General features: G+C 41.6%; 1 protein-coding gene across 3 annotated transcripts in view; it reads right to left on the bottom strand.

Moving 5' to 3' along the window:
• SATB1 (SATB homeobox 1) overlaps positions 1-20,268 on the bottom strand; it is a 100,076-nt gene extending 79,808 nt beyond the window's left edge. The window contains exon 1 of one of the 3 annotated variants that reach the window (XM_042903116.1): positions 20,188-20,268. The gene's annotated coding sequence lies outside the window, so the exon portion shown is untranslated. Of the gene's footprint in view, positions 1-14,110; positions 17,723-19,689; positions 19,767-20,187 lie in introns of those variants that run through there. The other 2 variants (XM_042903119.1, XM_042903120.1) reach the window with 2 other exon arrangements.
• Positions 20,269-20,434: the final 166 nt, after the last annotated feature.

Genomic DNA, 20,434 nt, shown 5'->3' on the forward strand with positions numbered 1-20,434 from the left:
TAGAGAGAGAGAGAGAAAAAGAGGGTCTGGGGGGAGGGGGAGGGAATCTGAAGGCGCCCCCCCAGCCACCTCCACCGCCTCGGCAGCGACGAACTCCCCGCCCCCTCCCCCCAAAAAGTCGCCGAGCTCTCACTCAGCCCGAGTCCGAGGTAAACAACGAGCACCACAATGGCACTGGGACTTAGGGGGGAAAAAAGAAGCCCAGAAACCCCAACAAAACTGATGAGGAGTTTCCCGAAATGCAAGAGGAGGGGTGGGAAGCGTCCCTTGGAGTCGCCCCGGCTTCAGGCTCGGTCCCCGGGCCGGGCTAGAGGGCGGCTGTTGCTGTTGTTGTGACGAGGCCGGTTGTTGCTGGGTGGCACAGGGAGAGGTGTGTGTGTGTGTGTTTGTGTGTGTGCGTGCGTGTGAGCGCGAGTCCCCGGACGGGGCTGCTGCTCTCTCTCTCGCTCGCTCGCTCTCGCTCTCGCTCGCTCGCTCTCCCCCGCGCTGCCGTCTCTGCCCCCATTAAATTATTAGTTGACTCATCCCGGCCGCTGTCGCCGCCGCCGCCGTGCCCAGCTCGGCTCCGCGCGTCCGCCCGGGCTGCAGCCCTCTACGCCGCTGCTCCTGCCGCCGCTGCTGCTGCCGCTGCTGCCGCCGCCGCCGCTGTGGCTGCCGCTTCTTCCTCCTCCTCATTTTAATACAAAATCACCCCGCTCGCAGCCCCAGCCCCGAGCACGCAGCCTCCTCCCGGCCGCCCGCCGCCGCCCCGAGCCCTTCCCCAGCGGGGCCGGCTCATCCGCCGCGTCCGGGGAGCGGGAGCGAGCGAGAAAGTGGCGGTGGCGGCGGCGGAGGGGGGAGGGAGAGGAGGAGGAAGGGGGTGCGGAGCGGAGGAGGAAGGCGGCGGGGGGGGGGGGCAGGGTGCAAGGAGAAGGCGGAAAAGGGATGGGGATTAAAACCCGGGCTGGAGGGCCGGGATTGGGGGAGGGGGCGGGGGCGGCGAGTTAAAAAGCAGAAAGACAAGTAACTAGTGAATGAGTGAGGGAAGGGGTGGGGGGGGTGGGGGAGCGCACGATTTCCGGCCCAGGGCGCGCAAGAATTTGTAATGAGCTTGATTAGAGTGAGGCGGCCCGACATTTATTACACACAATACCCAGAATAACAGGGCGCCGCGCGAGGGCTAGCGCCGGCCGCCGCCAGGCGCGCCGGGGAGGGCGCGGAGGGGAGGGGAGAGGGGGCTTCCCTGGCAGCGGCCGCCTCGGCGGGGAGGGGAGCGCGCGGCGCGCGGGCGGCAGGGGCAGGTGTGCGAGAGTGAGCGGGGCGGGAGGAGGGGCACGACTGGCGGGGGGCGGCGGGGGGGAGAAAGTGCGGGGGAGGAGGGGGCGAGGGCCAGGGCGGGGGGGGAGGGCGCCAGGGGAAACTAACCAACCACCCACGCGCGCAAAAGCCTCAGAAGGGAGTAGGTCGGGAGCGTCGCGGGCGGGCACCCGGGCGAGGCGGGGAGGGCGCCAAGGCCCCGCGGGAGAGGGGCCCGGGCGTACAGGTGACGGGCACAGAGTACAGAGGTAGGGGGACTTCAGAAGTGGCTGAAGGGGACAGACAATTGGAGGTAGATCTCTGCGGAGAAGCGCGGAGGGTGCAGAAACGTTTGCACAGGAATAAAGGCCGGGAGCCTTGAAAAGAAAGCTCTCGCGAATATTTATCCTCAAAGGAGGATGAATCCCAAACTATTGAGAGCCAACATTAAAAAAAAAAAAAGATGAGTAAGAGCGTTCTGTATCTAGTCAGGGGTGGGTTCAAAACTCCCTCACTTCTGAGCCATAAAACACGTTGGAGGAAGAAATACGTGGCCCATAGAGGCTGAGCCACAATTTGGGTCACTTGAAAGAGATCTGACTTGTTATCACAAAGGAGAAGATGTCACCATTCTTAAATTAATTCACGACGAGTAAAAGAAAAGTTTGGATGGGTAAATACATCTGTCGTAGCAATAAATACTTGTGTAATCTAGGGTAAATTACCCGGTTAGATTAATGGTCATTAGCACAGAAGTATGATCCTCTTATTTAGATAATCTATTAAATATAGTTCCTATAAAAACGAAGAACATTACCATCTCATTCAAAACAGAGATGCAGCGTTTATCGCTTGGGTTTCAATACTAACATCTTAGAACCCTGAAGGCAGTTAATCATTAAACAGAACCAAAAATGTTGTAAGAATTATTTTTCAGAGTACACTAGTAGGGAAAAGAGAAAAATCGGTCAGATAAACATTTTGTTACACATAAAAAAAGCAACAAGTTAGCACAAGTACTGAGATAAGAGGGAAATATGCAAATTAAGCTCTTTAAAGCTACCAATACACTCTTAGAGACACTGTTTACATTAGAAATCTAAGAAAAGCAGAAGGTAAAGCAGAAGATGAAGTATAGGAAATAATGGCCTCCTGGGGAGAACAAGTTTAGGAGAAACACAATGAAAATATATCACTCTAATGGCACCCAAGTTTCACCCACAAACCGGAAAGGTTAGTCAAAATCGAGGAAGGCAACCGTGAATCTTGGCACATATAAACCCAAGCCTTGAGCAAAAGGAAGAACATGTAATAATAAAACACAAAACACAACATTGAAAGCAAGAAAATAAATATAAGGCAATCTTTACCAAAAAAGCCCACGTGATGTCACATTTTTAAAAGCTGAAAGGTGGGGAAATACGGAGGAGGATTTTGTAATTGAAGTGTAAGAAATACAATCAATAAGGAAAAATACAAACGTGTAAAAAATGTAGCACTGCTGTCTGAGTTGGTATTGTGGATGGAAGAGCTTAAGCTTATTTCAGAAAGATATTTAAAAGAAAAACACAGATAACTGGTTACCATCAATTATCTCTATGACAATGATTTTTGCAATGATAGGTTAAATTAGGAATTTCCAAGATGTAGATTTTAATAGTTGCTTCAAACTGGTGATGCCTGACACGTTTCCCTGAAACCTGCTTGGATTTCAGCAGGAACAGTGCATTCTAGTATCACGCTGTGCAAACTTCCAGGGGAGCAAAATTTTAAAAAATAGAAAAATTATAATGGACTACAAAACAAAATTTATCCATGCAACTTCGCCTCAAGTTAAATATTTTTAGAAAAAAAAAAAAAGAAAAAAGGGAATGAAAGTTGTTGGAATACAAAATTTGAGCAGAGAAAAGACTAAAAAAGGGTTACTGAAAACATTAGGACACAATGGAATAAAATACTGTAAATATGTTTATCCTATCATTTACACAAATAAATAAGACAAAAAGATCCTGATTGCCTTAGTCTCCTAATGATTTGGCCAATACTAATGTAATGTGGGAATTAAAATAGCAGTCTTTAAATCTGAATAGAACCTTTTAACTAGGAATTACAAGCTAATTCTTAAACACAACCTAAGTGTGTAATAAGGATGGACATGGCCTTGGAAAATGATAAAATAAATGAGGATAGTGACATCTAACAATGACTTCATTACAAAGAATACCGAAATAGTATCATTATGTATATGTTAATGACATATGTATATACTAATTTTCCCTCAAGTACATTCTTTATTTCAGAACTGTATAAGAAATGACATAAGTAAAATGACACACAAAAGCTTATGCCCTCCAATGGTATATAGTACGTTAATGAGCTTACTTACTATATATTCTCTCCCTCTTTAGAATACTCATTATAACCACTGAACGTTGGCCAGTGTAAACCCAGGTTGAGATAAAGAAGAAAAAAACATAATTAGGAAAATACCACCTTCCTAGGCATAGGTGAGGATAAACAATTATGGTGGAGGGGGGAAAAACATCAATTTATTCCATACAGGCATCTAATATTTGTCAATAAAGATGCAAGTATTGCAAAAAAAAAAAAAAAAAGTTAAAGTAAACTTTATAAATTAAGCTATCAAAATATAAAGCCTCAGGAACATGAAAGATCACAAGTCAAATACATGAACTATTATTTAACACGTGGGTATATGGTTAAAACACAGTGCATCCATTTTTTTATCCCATGAGAAGGCATTCAAACTGGCTACACAAAGGTAGCAAAGATACAATATTGTAAAAGATACACAAGATTTTTTTTTAAAAAAACTTAATAATGAAAGGACTAGTGCATATTTCAGATGGCACCATATTAAGATAAATATGCAGGCAGATATCCGAAAGCATTAAAACACATTCAGAGTTCTGAATAGCACATACATTTGTAATAAACAGAGAAAGCATTTAGAATCTGAACGCTTTTAAGATATGGCAACTCCACCAGTGACTGTTAGCAAAGCAATGCTTACCACCATAGCACTTTCTAAGGACATGTTTTGTTTTGTTTTTTCATCTTTTTAAATTCAAATAGAGTTGGCTATCTCTCTACACTTTTAGAGCAGCACAATTTACGTAGCATATTGCTCTTTTTATCGTGTCAACTCTTTGTTTTTTGGCTTTAGCTGCAGGTGGTGTTTTCCATATATGAATTTCTGGGAATATGGTCTGTGTTGGCCATATAAGGATGTCTATTGGAGCCATATGTTTTGCTGTCATGTGTCTCATTTTGTCTGTCTGAAATGTCAGGACTGATTTCCACATCGTTTCTTGAATGGACCAAATACAAATTTGTAAGAGCAGAGAGGAAAAAGCTGGGGCTGGAACTCACACAACTTTGTCAAAACATATATTGGAGAGGAAATGCAATATCCTGTAAACATTTGCACCCTTCTTCTCACATCTTATCTGTGACTGACATCATCACAACTGCACAATTTAGGAGAGAATCTACTTGGTCAAGTTCAGAAGTTTGCAGTATGCGGATGCATGCAACGCAATCAAACAGACCTCACATCTTTGGAGGTCATGGTATGACACATGTTAGCTGCCCTACTCTGAGCCTGGGGTCCAGCCTTGAACTTGGGGAAGGGGAGGTCACGCTCTTCTTGCTTGGTGAATAAATGGAACTCCGACTGAGCTTTCTCACTAGTCTCACAAGAAGGTATGGCCTCCATTTCTCAAAGCTTCTTGCATTGCTCCTTTCTGAAAGTCATTGCAGTCTTAATCAATTAACAATTATTGACTTAATAAATGTTTTGCATACCAGACTGTAAGCCTTATGAGAGCAGAGACGGTCTTGCCCATTGCCATATTACCAGGAATTCATACACTGTCCTTGCAGTATTTACATTATGAATAAATAATTGAGAGCAAAAAGCTCACAGTGTCACCTGCCACCAGCCTCCCCTGCTAAATGCAATGACAGTTCCTTTTAGAGTTCACAGAAGTGAGGAGGAGGGAACTGTGGGGAAAGTGGCTACAACATTTATATTTGAATTCACTGAAATTAAATAAAATTTACAATTGAGATCCTCAGTCACGATTCAAATGCTCAATAGCCTCACGTGGCTAGTGGCCATTGTGCTGGGCAATGTAGTCTACAGAAGACTTCCACCCCTGCAGAAAGTTCTCTTGGACAGCACTTATCTAGAGAACTTCTATAAAAGACAGCGAAGTAAATCCAGGACCTAGCCAGGAAGAGTCTTAGAGGTGCTGAATGGCTTTCAGACATTCTAATGATGTCCAAATTGAAATCATTTTCCATTTTAGAATTAGCCCATAGATCTATAAAGTTGCATGGAAATGAGGCTTGTGTGCCGCTGTACACAAATTTAAGACAACTTTCTAGGCATGTCTGTATCTGAAAGGGTCCTGTAGTACATTTGGAATAATATGCATTTACCCCAAATGCTGCTTTCCATGAACATTTAAATAGCTCACAGGTGAAGTTAAAAACCACAGAGTCATTTCCCACCCTCATTCCCACCCCAGAATTAAATAAGCATAGTTGCCATTAGAAATGGCTCTTTTGGAAGCTTTAAAGTAGATACCTACTCAAACTGGGAGGGCTTCCAGATACCAAAGAAATAATGGTGTACTGCAGGAAACAATAGCAAAAGGCTTGACTATCTTTCAGGAGAGATAAAAGAGAAATGATAATGAACTCTAAACATGGGGCTTAAGGTTTTTTGTTTTTGTTTTTTCCCTAATAAGTGAGGTTTCAGTTATAGCCAGACTGATAGTGATCAAAAGTTATTTCCTGATTACCTTGGGGCAGATGTAAATACCCACTGGTAGCTTGGGATATGGTCTTAATAGACAAGGGTCATTATTAAAACTGAGCAAAGAAAAGACAATGCTTAAGCCAGTTTGGGGAGTGCTGGATAAGGGAAATGAACAGCCATTGTAGATGGCTTCTAGGGCTTGACAGGATATCTGGGCCTTTTACCCAGAAATACTACCTTTCTTAACAAGAATTGATCAAACAAAAATTTTTTAAAGCTACCTTTCCTTTCATAGATGCCGGTATGGATCATAACCTTGACAAGGCTCCACGGTAATAGTTCCATCAAGATTGGTATCTCTATCTAGACTCACATCCAAAATTGAGTAGGGGGGGGATTCTTGTCATTGCTGTTGAGTCCTCCAGTGTTGATATCACCACCAAAGTACTTACAGTTTCAGGTTACCTCATTCTCCCATTGCTTCTGGAGTGCCCTTCCTCCCCCTTCTCACCTGGGGACCTCCCTTCTGCCAGCTTGATCGCATCGCTTCTGTCTGAAGCCTCTTTCCAGCTGTTCGTTTTTTCCTTTGATGTTCCGGCACACTACCTGTCCTTCAGTGCAACATTCTGTTTCTACCTGTCTGCTCCTCCGAACTGCAAGTCATTAAGCATTCTGAGGGTCTATTTGGGTCTGTATTCCTGGAGTCTCTCACAGTGTCATCGCAGGAAAAGGAATCCAAGAACTGTTCTTATGAGAGAGTACTCAGAAGAATCTTAGGAAGATTCTTGCAAACTCAGGAGGTAAAGCCAGGTGCCAGGATCAGAAGTTAGCTCAGTGGCTTCCCAAATTTGCTGCACATTAACATGACCTAAGGAGCTCCTTCAACAATCCAGATGGCCAGGCTGCACCCCACTGCAAAAAAAATCAGAATGGCTGAGAGTGGGAGCCAGGCATTTGGTTGTTTAGAGCTCCTCAAGGTGATTCCCGTGTATAGCCAGCTTTGGCATTCGCTGGATAAGGTAATGTTTTGGAGAGAGGAAGTCAAATAAACTTGCTAGGACATCTTCAAAGTGAAGTTTTCAACCCAATCCTCAGGTCACTTGGAAAAGTCAAGGCTGTTCCAGGAGCCAGCACTTGCCCCCCAATTTAGGGAATGTATGTGCAGGCAAGCTACTTGTTTCAAACAAAAAAAGGTGGGCGCGAGCTGTTAGACCACTGATTGGGTGAAACAGTCATGGTGTTTGAGGAACCAGGATAAATTAGCATTTGGGCACTTGCCTGAGATTTACTGAGGTGCCAGAAATCCTGTGCAGGTATATGATTTATCATTATAGACATAAGTGACTAACCACAAAATTACACGTGGAAGTTAAACTCGAAAACCAGTCTATTATTTACTGGAGCCAGAACCATCCCAGTTTCCTCTAAGTCCTTTTCAACATAGATGAGCATGAATTTTTCTCCCTGAAAACTTCAACCTTGAGTGGGTTTCCCCTTGAACAGCTGAAAACTGTTCTGCTTGCTTCCAGACTAAGTCCTGCACTTAAGCAGAACCGAAGGATTCGCGTTGTCCCTGCCAAGGAGCTAGTGGCGGGGCGTCACAGCCCCTGCAGTACCCTCGGGAAGTTCAAGGGATTTTAATTCCAGCGAAGTCAAACAGCAATCGTTCCCAATCAACCTTCAGCCAAGACATATCAACCAAATCTTCTTAGTGATGTGAATGTTATTGCTCGTGTTTCCTGGTTTAATTGGAGGGAGGAACAGTTTGAGGTTACAATGGACCTGAATCTTTGTCCAGGTTGTTTCTGGGAGTATCAGCCAAAGGCAACATCTGATACTGTCCTGCCATTCCCACTGCCACAGGGCACTGGAGAGGGGCTGTCCATCAGGAAAGAAAACCAGGAACAACTGCATCACACCTGGACAATGACTAAATACCGCTATAACGCTTGAAATTTGTTGCAGCAGCAAAGGCGAAGTTTAATAGAAAAACTAAAGTGCATTCTATTTGGGACGAGGGAGAAGATGTGGAAGCAGACTGTGGTGATGGTTGCACAGGAGTGTGGATGTAATTAATGCCACTGAATTGTACACTTAACGACTGTCAAGATGGAATATTTGTGTTATATATCTTTTACTCCAACAAAATAAAAACAAAAAACTAAGGGAAAACATATATTCCTAAAATTGGCAGATATGTATTATCATCAAAGTATCATGCCAAGCAGAAAACCAATGAGCTACAACCTATCGAACAGACCTCCCCTTACCGCCAACCTTCCACTGCTTTGTCCTTACCCGCCAACAGCCACAGTCCAGTCTATGCTCGATAATTAATTCATATGATGAATACCTGACCCAAGGATAATTAACATGGATTGGTAATTAGAGACCAAGATCCCACCCGAAGTAGGTAATTTGATGGTCCTCTGATGCAAGAAAATGGTTCTCTTTTCAGATTTTATTCTATACGATGGCACGTTAGCAACAGCAGAGAAAGAAACATAGACAAAACCAAACAAGTAAGAGTACTGTAAGTCCAAAAACTCTTTTTGGATGTTTTCAAATGAATAAAAATGAACTATACTCATGAAATACTAGCTGCTCCCAATTAAAGAGCACTTAAGAGTGTTGAACACTTGCATGCACAGTCACACATGTTTGGCAACAGTATAAATGCAGTCAATGTAATAATTTATAAATTGTCTCTGTATAAAGACTTTAGATTCTATTTTTTTTAAATAGAAGAATAGAACCTTTTGGTTATAAAGAGCCCAGAAGGCTTTCAAATTTAATTCTATCAGTCACTTTTTAGTGATACTAATTAGGATTAAAGTATTGACCTCTGCATGCAATAATACATAATATCATCTTTTTCTCTAAAATATTGTCCTATATTCTGTTTCCTATCATCTGTTCTGATTTTATATTAGGGATTTTTATATTAATGATGGGATTTTTAATGTATTAGAAATTCATATAAAACTTAGATCTTACTGCAGTTCATACCTACACATAGGTATTTTTCTGATGGATGCATGACTAGGGAAATATGAATACACAGTGAAGCCAAATTAAAATGACATGTTTATTATGTATAAAATCATAAATAAAATACTTAAAAATAGTTGCACAGTACAGCTATTGCGAGGGCACATCCAGTTACCTATTTTGTAGTTGCCTCTTGCTTAACTCGTGTGTTGATTGTGGAATTTAATTCATTAGATAACTAAATGGACTATAAATATACATGCAAATTTCCAGCTGATCCGAAGCAAAAAGTTGATAAATAATGCTACAGCATAACTTTAAACACAGAACTAGTGAGCCTGGAGGCTATTTTTTAATCATTTATTTTTATTTATTCTGTAAAGACTATTTTCATTTGTGTTTTTTATGCACACACACACACACACACACACACACCCTTGGGAGACAAACAAACAACATACTTATGAAAAATTTTGATGGGGACCAGCTTGTAACTGTTTTGAGACTGCACTGCTTTAAAAATGGACAATACCCACTCTTCTGTTATTTCTACCACTGAAAAAAAACACCACATATTCAAATTATAGTTAATGAAGATTACACTTATCTCTCCATGGAAGTGACAAGGCTCTCAAACATAACTTCTGAGTTCACTTTGCACAAAGGGGTTTTGTCACTAAGCATTTACAATACTGCAAGCAAATGAAAAGGCATCTTCGCGGCCGGCACATGCCACAGTTTAGGATATAAACCAAATCTTGGGACATTCTCAATAGATTTGGGAAATCCAACTGTTTGGCCAACATCCAAGTATGAATACATGTATATCTGATATACATAGATCGTAACATCATACATGTTCACAGATAACATTTGTTCACCATAGAAGAGGACACTATGTAATTTAACACAACTACCACACTTTTCATCAGAAATTGTTTAAAACCCAGAGATAGCGTAACTCCTACAAAAGAGGAAAAAGGACATAGCGGGAAGAATAGCGGAGAAAAGGTAAGGAACCGAGATTTGGGTCTCGCTTTTTCCTTTGCTAGCCCGCTGAGTGACCCTTCCTAAGTCAAGCAGAATCGGGTTCTGCATCTATAAAGTGATGGAAAAGAATCTGATCATCTTTTAGACCACATAAAAAATTCTCTGCCCTCAAATGTAACTAAAAAAAAAAAAAACAAACCAAGTTCACTTTAAAGAGAACATAAAGATATAAGGAAATTTATCACACCCTACATTAGATGTTTATCTCTATGTAAGAGACAGGTGTCAAACAAACAAATAAGAAAAAAAAACCCACTAAGGCAAAGAGAAACTTTAACTCACCAGATTCCATCTGTTACATTTGAATTCATGCATAATTGATTATCCATGACTGGTAAGTTCTTTTCTCACTAGCCGACCACAGTTTTCTAAACATTAGGTATTAAATCACTACTAAAGTAGACTACATTTTAGAAACAGCAAGGGCAGAATAAGAATATTTTAAATGAAAAATTACATGCCGGTTAATAATAATACAGCTGACCTATGTTTAAGGGAGAGAAATTTTAATCATGTGCATATTAAATATTAATAGCCTATTCTGTTATTGTTATAATAAGGTTAAGTAGGCTTCTCCATGCTTAAGGAAAGAGGGAGAAGTAGGAATGCATAATGGTGCAAAAAGATACTGAGACAGGAGACAGACAGAAGGAAAATGTGTCAACAATAAACAAGAGGAAATGAGAAAGAAGGAAAAGATGAAGGTGGAAACTAATCTCTATGTGTCATTATGACTGCCAGAGTACTGGCAAAGAAGCAGCATCCTTTTATTTCAATTTTAATCATTTCTGAATTTTAATACCCGGCTCCTTTTGTAATTCTCCTGGCATTCCCCATATGCCTCCATCCCAGCCAAAACACCAGCGTAAATTAAATGGCAGGCAACCACACCACTGATGTAGCCTCCCCAAAGAACCTACCAGGTGACCAAAAGCAAAAAAGTAAGGTATGTCTACCTCACTTCCCTGAGGACCTCTAGCCAATTAACTGGCTGAATGTTCTCTACTTTCTTTGATTTTGAAAAGAAGGACAGGAGTTAGGTAATCTACAGATAGAGAATCATTAAAAAAAATAAAGCAAGCCAGTAGTAATACAATAATCAGTGGCCATCAGGGCCTGGAAAAATGAGTTTGCTCTCACTGGCACTAAGGAGCATCACATGATTATTTAATTACAGCTCTAATTTTTGTCTCGTGGATGGCAACATATCAACAATTAATAGGGCAAATAGAGGAGACTGTTTTTAAAGAGACAGAATGTGCATGATAATGTAATAGGTCACACAGCAGTGCACCGCTTGAGGAATACTTCCTTTTGTGGAACTAAAGAGGACTGGCTTGCAAACAGCTCCATCCACGTTTCAAAAAGAAAATAAATTTAAAAAGCAGGAGTCTTTTTTTAGATAACTCTCAAAGAACTTTTCAGAACGTTTTAGAGGCGGCGAACGCAATCCTACTGCAACTCCAGCATGAATTCTAAGGAATGGAGTGAAATCTTTGTTAAAATAAGTACCCTAAATCTTAAAATATTTTTAAACAGTGTATATAGCTACAGTGAAAATTTTCTTTTCATGCAATAATTATGACAGATATTTACTCAATGGGATCCAGAAAAAAAAAATCATTTTAGTAAAGAACAGGTACAGGTCAATCAGTCATGGGCCAGCAGTCTGTAGTATTTTTGGTTACACGGTATCACAAAGACCATTACATGGGTGACCTGCCTGCACCCAGGTCTGGGTTGACTTCAGTACAGTTCGTTACTACACCAAACACCAAAGGACCATGGACCTACACTGGGATTTGTCACCTAATCCTGAAGGTCAGATGATGAGGGTAAAATAGACCCTGCTGCTATTGTCAAACAATGACAGCACATAGTTAAAGAAGAAACACATTCAATTATCCAGGAAACTGGGACATGTGTAGATTAAGTGTTCAGATAACCCCAGCAAAAACAGAAAATTAGAGGAAAAAAGTCTCTTTTCCCATTAAGTCATTATTGACCCAAGCCGAATTCACCATTTGATTATTAGTTTAGCAAATCTTTAATGAGCGCTCACTACACAACACAAAGGACGCTATGAAGTTTCTCCTGTTTTATAGAACACAGACATGTATCTTACACTGAATTTCTTTTTTGTGGTCTTTTAATGCCTTGTAGAAATAAGTAACAGCAGCACCTAAAAATTCATAAAGTGAGAATATTAGTGTACTTTGAAATGTTACATATTACAAGGTTACAAGGTCTGCATATCCAAATTAACCAGGGAATTCAAACAGTTAGCCAACTTGGTAGCATCGTCTAAGTAAAGCTAAGTCCAGCTTTAAATTCTAGTGCGGTCAACCTTTGTTGTGCCATGCCAGAAGCCAAAGGAAAACCCAGGGTTGACGTCTGGAACATGAATTAGGCTTAGACGTATCTCTGTGATCAATTGCTCCAATGTATCTTAAATATCAGGTTATAGAGAATCGTAAGCAAACATAACTTGGCTAAAGAAACAGTGACTAAAATCATTCTACAAAAAGAAGTATGAAGAGGTGCTAAATCAACTCCAGAAGCTTTTAATGGCTTTGGTTGGCCAAAGTCACCAGAGTACAAGAAAATGTAGGCGTCTCAAAATACAATGTGGGAAATATAAAACTGCAGAAGGACAACAAATTCTAATGCCACTGGCAAAAGTGACCAAGTCAGTAACAATTTCAAAGAAAGGAGGAAAGACAAAAAAAAAAGAAGAAAAAAAAAGAAGAAAATTTTATATCCTGTGAAAAGTTTTAAAATTAAGTGCGGTAGAAAACAATTTGATGATTCTGGATGAAAAATCTGACTCCATACGTTCTAAAGGAATATTGTTAAAGGAGTCTAGCAAGCAGCAACTTGCATGCAAGAGTGTACATCATTCTTTTTTAACGTGACTGTTAATATACAGTTAACATGTCTCAGAAAAGGCTGTAATTAACTGTCTACTGCTCTAATAACACTAATAAGCATACAGTATTATTAACATACAATGACTCCATACAAAGTAAGACTGTCATTTTTTTTAACTTTTAAGATAACGTTCTAAATTGTTTTTGAGTCCTCTTAAACCACGCCAAAGAGAGCCCACCTTTAAGATTTTTCTTAAATAACAGCTATTAAAACGTTGTTCTTTCCTTTCACAGTCTGGAGAAATCTGTCTAACATGAAGCAGGACATCCAGGCATCATCTCAGTTGGTGGAAAGACAGTGGGAAAACACCTGGTTTATTTTCTCAATTCTATATATTCTGCTAAAATTGAACACTGTAAGCGTTTTAATTTAGTTCTTCATTCACTGATAAAATGTGTTTATCAGTGAATGGGGCAAGGTTTGCTATTTCAAGAATCCCATAGCCCTGTTGTTAATCCCCAGTGATTTCCATCGTCTGGTTCACTGGAACAGGAAAACTCAATTGCATTCAACATCAAACAGCTAATTATGGATACGCTCTATTCAAGACTATCTCCATTTCAAAAGATATCTGCATATACTAGATTCTATTTTATTTACAATAATTATCACAATAAAATATTTATACCATAAAACCGCTTTTACCTTAAAGTCCTTATCGTTATAAACATTAAAAGGCCAAATTGTCATTTATATGCTCTTAACGGCATATCAGAAACCATTGAGTAAGACTAGAAAGGAACCTCCAGCAATCAACTCCACTGTATGCCTGGCTTCCTGGAAAATAGCATGTAAAGAATTCCCTCTCACACAGATTACTACCTTTTCTTTAAATATCTCAAGGAAAGAAGGTCTACTAATGTCTCCTGGGAGCCTCCTACCATACTTCACCACCCAAAGAAGAATGCCCATTGAAGAATTTTTGTTGGTGTCTGGTCCCAAATCATCTCTAGCTGAGAAAAAGCAACACCCCAACACAGAGATCTCCCCCGAACACTACCTGCCCCCGTCTCCCCCTGTGGCTGTAGCCTTGATTCTCCATATGGAACCGATAGGAACTTTTTTGGCACTTACCCTCCAAATATCAGAGGCTGCTCTCCAAATCTAGCCCTATGGGAGAGCTCGCAAAAAGTAGTCTTTGATGAGGTGACAATGACGAAGTTCTCTCTGGCACTGCTAGCAGGGCAGAAGCATCCCCAAATGAGGTGTTGCCAGTTGCCTGTGAAGCAGCTGGACCATGACTGCAGTTCTGAGGGTGCGTCACAAATCAGGTCATAGCTCTGGGTAGAGTCCACCCACTTCACCCAGCATAACGCCCTCCACTTCCTGCACACCTGGGGGGAGGAAGGGGTGCAGAGGAGGGGGGCCGATGCAGGTCCACAGACATTCTAGTAAAGGCACGGCCAGGTGCAGCCTGACATCTCCTTCTGTGAGTGTTTTCAGCTTCATTTGGGGAGCCTGCACCCCAAGGTCCTCAAAAATTTGTGCAACAATGAGCGGGCTCTAAAATGAGTGATGAGTGTAATAAAATATTGCACAGTTAAACATTTTATCCAGCAAGATCTTTCCTCCACTGGAAACTGAACCAACTCTTAATTTTTGATTACAAGATACTTCACTACCAAATGTCAAATAACTGGACTGAATAAATTTCAGCAGAATCTAGGGACATAAATGCTAGGGTACCAGTTAACTAATTTTCATCTCTCATAACTAAACTAGATCATCACATAAACTGAATTACATCCTTGAAAGTCCACTGAAAGAGGTGATTAGAATTTCTATTATGAACCTTCAGACAGCAACAACTGTGGCAGTGAGGCAGAGTAACTTAAAAGAATAAAAATAGGCCAATATGCTGGAGAAATGCTCTGCTACTAAATCTCACCCTGAATATATATACACACAATCTGTATCTATTTACTCTGAAATGAAATATCTGATCTTAAAAAAGACTTTAAAAAAATAAACAGCAAAAGGTACCGTTGGCGTAAGTTCAAAAGTACTAAATAATGTGTGTTAATGTGTTGATCACACTCTATGAAGACATCAAGTTTAAATAGACTTAACCATTGAGAATAGCACTTAGGAATGAGATATAAATTACCATAGTAGACACTTTTTCTTTGGTATAGTGAAGAAGAACCTTGTGTAACAGATTTGATTTATATGCTGTATTAAGACCACATTCTGCTCTGATGTCAATGGAATATATGATTAGAGATTGACAACCGTGTGTAGATGATGGTGTAAGAGCTACTTATAGAACATAAGTGAAAACAAGCATTTTCACAAGTTAATCATAAGTTTGGGAATTCAGCTTTCACAGTATATTGAGCAGTATTTCCAGGAGTCTTGAAAGAGAAGGGGCTTTTAACTTAAAAAGAAGACAACAAGTGCATTTAGTATCAGAACCAAGTTGAAATCTCTCTTAAATGTGGCAGATTAACAAGAAGACAAAGGGGGCAAGCCTATTTTCAGAGGAAAGCCAACAGTATCAGTCAATCAATCAGTGAGCCCCACTTTGTCCTCACGTTAGCAGATCTCCATTAACAACTGAACCATTTCATGTAAGACTTGGGAGGTACCACACTTGATCAAAGTTATTCTCTAAGTAATCAGATAGTTTAAGTAATCTCGTTGGAACTTTGCAGAAAGTTAGTTTCACAAACACACACTTCACTGTGTTTGGATGTGTTGGTCCTGAGGTTGCCCTAAGATGACTATTTTAAGTGGCATGCAGAGTCTTTTGGGGTTTTGATGTTACATTTGAGGTATGTAAAGCAAAAGTGCATAGCGTGCCTTTCAACCGGTTCCCACACGACAGAAATAAGAAGATATTACTCTGCTTTAAAGTTTTGCCACTGGTAAATGATTAAGAAAAACTCCTCTCGACCCCTACCCCCAACCAGGAAGAGCCTGAAGCCCTGGATTATAGTACAGGTAGATATTAAAATGGAGACAGAGCCGTTATTTAGTGGTGACAGGAATATAAATACGTGCGCTAACCTATAAACTGGTATTTACTTCAGGAAGGTAAGTAATATTTTTCCTCTGATTGCTGAGCTGTCAGTTTAATGCAGCGTAAATAAACAGTAGGTGCCTGCTAGCTCGAAGTAGGAAGTGTTCATTCCACACGAGGAACAGATTACTGAAGCCTGATGCTCATGATGCTGAAACATAACTTTCATTTTACCAGAAAATACACCCTACCGTGGATGATTTTTCGTGCCTGATCTATTAATTAACTTAACTCTGTTCTGTCAAAATGTAAACCAATTTGTTAAAATCACCCCAGAGTTCTGGAGTTTGAAAACCAAATCAATTTGAAAAGCAAGAGTAATGACCATTCTGTAATCTGATCACAAATGCTAAGAATGAATACTTAAAATAATAAGCATAAACTATACAAAGCTAAGACAAAGAACATATTTAAATATAGAACTTAATAATCTGAGATGCTCAATTTACTCAAAGATCTTACTCGTTTGCTAATTAAAAACAACTAGCACCTTTAATATTTCACAACCTTGTGCTACTTGGGTCTGTTCAATATGTATGCTTATTCTGCTCTCTGAAATATCTCAAAGTAACCACTCATAAAAATCAAATCACACTCCTTAATTCTAATAGACATATCACTGAGCTCTCCTGAGAGACGTGGCAAGTTTGAAGATCAAATGATGATACCCTTCCTAACAGCATTCATGTAAAATGTGGATTTCTTCCCATTTTCATTATACCACAAAGCTATGACAGTCTATGGCAACTAATTCTCTCCTTATACACAAGTGTTGAGTAAAATATTTCATGGCATTATTTAAAATGGGAACTCATCTAAAAAAGGACAGAAGGCAATTCGGGGAGGTTTCTATTTAAAATATGGACAAATTCTGATAACTAAACAGTGGATTGTAAAGGAAAAAGAGGGGCTAAAAAATAATGTTTTTGCCCTCAACTACAACATGTCTCGACATAGTCTGAAGACTGATTCAGTCGTATGCATTTATTTTACATACTTCATCAATCCCAAGTACTCATGTAAGACTCACCCAAGACAACACGTTTTGGAAGAAATGATTTGTTTGTGTAAGGGGCACATCTACGTATGGCCCTCTTGGAAATTTACAGAGCAGAAAAAAAGCCACTAGAGTGCTTTATAGAGTCCCTGCTGTATATCCATGTTGTGTTTAGCTTAATAGTGTTTGTAACCAAAAGATTTTTATAATAATGAGGAACAGGTGCCTGTCACCTGACCTTTTAGGCCTAATTTACAATCCACAACCTGTCACATGAGAAAAATAATTGAAAGTCTCCTTCAGATACTTCAGTCTTTGCTAATTTAATGTAGTCTTTCTTAACCATCACTCAGCATACCATAGCTGATTCAATCACAGGTTCACATAGCTGGCAACGGACTGCTCTGCAAAAATAAACCAATACTCATTTTGTTGTTGTTCTTGTTTAAGATGCTGGGAGACAAAAGAACGACTTTTGTCGATTATCAACTGAAGAATATATTAATTTACTACCACAACTAAACAAAAGGCATTCCTTTTGAATACTTTTACATACAAAGAACTATTATTTATTACATATTTCAGCTTGTGGGAAAATGAGGAATGCATTGATTCTGGAAATAACTATTCAGACTTTTTTGGAAGTTCTTTAGGTCTTCTCTCTCTATCTTTTTTTTCCCCCTTCTCCCCCTTGATCCCCCCACCTCCTACCCCACACACATTTCAAGGCACTAGTGCTTTAGGAGGGAAATCCCTATCTGTTCTTTTTTCATCCATCATTTGTATTCATTATTCAGAAAGGAATACAAAATTGAGCAGTGATTTTTGTTTCTCTTGTATAATCTTGTTACATGTAGCCATACTTAAATTTAACAATGCTTTGTATTTTATAGCTACTGTTTACATATTATGCATTACATGCGACTGAACAACCCTACATTTAAAATATTGTTTCCATTAGAAAAAATATGAAGTAATAAGTGTCAAATGGAGATGAAGAATAAACATGCTTGGTATATTTATAAAATGCATAGTCACTTAAAACGTGCACAAATAGGATACATATAAATTGCAACTGTTACATTTTACATAGTGTACACATGGTCTAAAGTATATTTAATAATGTGCCTAGCCAAGTTAATTAAAGTATTTATGTCTGGTGACTGTGTTAAACACTTGGAGAGGTAGTGAAAGATGCAGCCAGTTACTTCTGCTAACTAAAGTTGAAATTATGCACTTATTATAACCTTTTCTAACAATGTGAGAAAAACAGAGTAAATATATTAAATTTGTTTCACAACAGATGCTTAGGTTGTTAATATTTAAGATGCCTATTCATGCTATTCCTGTCTGCACATTTGTCAAAAATGTAAGCTTGAATGCTAATGTTTGCCAGCAGACTGGAGCAGCCAGTATATGAATGTACTACTGTTCTACTAAAATAATATGCAATAGAAATAAAGGACTGCTGCTAAATCATAGCATTAGTCTCACACAGCAGATTAAAGGGTTTTAGAGCTAACACCTCAACCTTGGCTTTCTCCAGTCTTAAAGTACGGTTTTGGTTGTTGTTGTTGTTGGCTTTTGCAGCTACGTTTTACTATAGAATCAATCTTACATTCCTGACGTCTCAGAAAAATCCACTTTAGATAGGGTGTAAATTTCAATAAAGTTTCAACGGCATGACTTACTCGTCGGTAGCACAGACACTGGAGATTTCAGGGACTGCTTGGGACAAAACCTGACACCTACCAGTCGCCTTTCACTAATTTCTTACACCTCCTCTGTCCTGTTAGAAAAGTCAGGTCCCCTGGCCTCCAAGGATGCAAGCAGGGAACCCCAGCCAGTCCGGGTAGAAAGGTTGTCTCTTGAGAATAGAACGTCTTTCTGCTTTCCCTGTCTCTTTTACAACCCATGTAGAGTCCAAGTCTTACAGTATTTGCCTGGAAATCTGTAATGCCGCGGAGAAAGTTCGCCGAGGAAGGGCGCAGAGGTCAAAGTTGCCAAGCAGGGCACTTTGAGAGGCGATCCTGTGGTTGACACTAGTAAGTGAAATTTGCAACGCCCCAGTGGAGGTCCGGGCCAAGACCTCCAGCAAGAGCCCTAAGCCCCTTTCCGTCTTCTGGGGTCATCCCAAGAGTCCTGCTCAGTGCATTTCCCCGGTATGCGCGTGTCACTCCCCGAACCTGACACCTGCCTGCTTTGTCCCTCTGATCTTGGTTGCCCAGACCCACGCTCCGCCGCCCCGCAGTGAAGCGCTCGGAAAAGGCCGCCACGCTCGGGTCGGGACCGACGGAGGGAGACAAGGTGCGGATCTCGAGGCCGCACCTGTGATGTCTCGGTTCTGCTAAGAGGGCAGCACCGCTTCCCGCCTCCAGCCCTCCTCCAAACCTACATTCACTCCAGGAGTCCCTTCAGCACCGACCTCACGACCGCCAGCGAGGGCTCGCAATGCGGAGAGTCGCGGCTTTCAAAATCCCGGCTCCAACTTCAGCGCCCCGGCGCTCGAGTGTTCCCGGGATGGAGAAGTTGCCACTAACTTCCTAGGCCCCTCTCCGCCGCCGCTCCCACCCGGTCGCGCGGGCGGGGGGCGGAGGAAGGAGGAGATGGACCAGGGAAGGATGCTGAGCTTACGTGCGATCCGGCGGGGAACGTTTCTACTCCCCCAGTCTACTCCGCCGGGCACCTTTATGCCAGCCCCGCTTCAGGGCGCACAGAGAGGTTTGCTTTCCCTTTTCCCGTTTGCTTCCTTCGGTCTTTGCGGCTCCCCTTTTCTCTTCCAAGAGGGGTCACACTGATGACCTGAAGGAGTTTGTTCAGCCAGGATTTGTTGGGCAGGTGTGTTAGTGTGCCCACACCCTGAGAGAGAATGAATGGCATCTCCAAGTCCCCCATCCCGGGTGCTCTCCCACGCTCTACCCGCCCACCCCTCCGGGGTCCGACTGCTCACGAGGGAAGGGGCTCCGGGGACCCCTGCCGCCGGAGGTCCACAAGAGGGGAGCCGCGCCGCCCCAGGAAGGGGCGCCGTGGGTGGGTGCTACGGAGAAGTTTGGATCGATTCCGAAAAAAGGGAGACAGACATGAAAGAGCAAGAATAGGGGGGGAAAAGAGAGGCAAAGGAGCAGAACTCACTCAGGCATGGGCGCTGGGGGCGGCGGTGGCTGTCGAGTGCGGGCCCGCGACCAGGAACAGCTCCCCGGGCGGGCGCGCCGGCGTCGGACTTCCGAGGCGGCGGCTTCTGCCTCTGGTGCCGCCGCCGCCGGAGCTGCGGCTGCCGCGGAAGTTAATTGCAACTTGACTTCAAGTTGTCTTCTTTCCCCATCCGAAGTGGGCGTTTAAAGGGGAGAGCGAGGCGAGGAGCGAGCTAGCGAGCGCGCGG

This window comes from Panthera leo, chromosome C2 (genome assembly GCF_018350215.1).
Source record: "Panthera leo isolate Ple1 chromosome C2, P.leo_Ple1_pat1.1, whole genome shotgun sequence".
NCBI lineage: Eukaryota > Metazoa > Chordata > Mammalia > Carnivora > Felidae > Panthera > Panthera leo.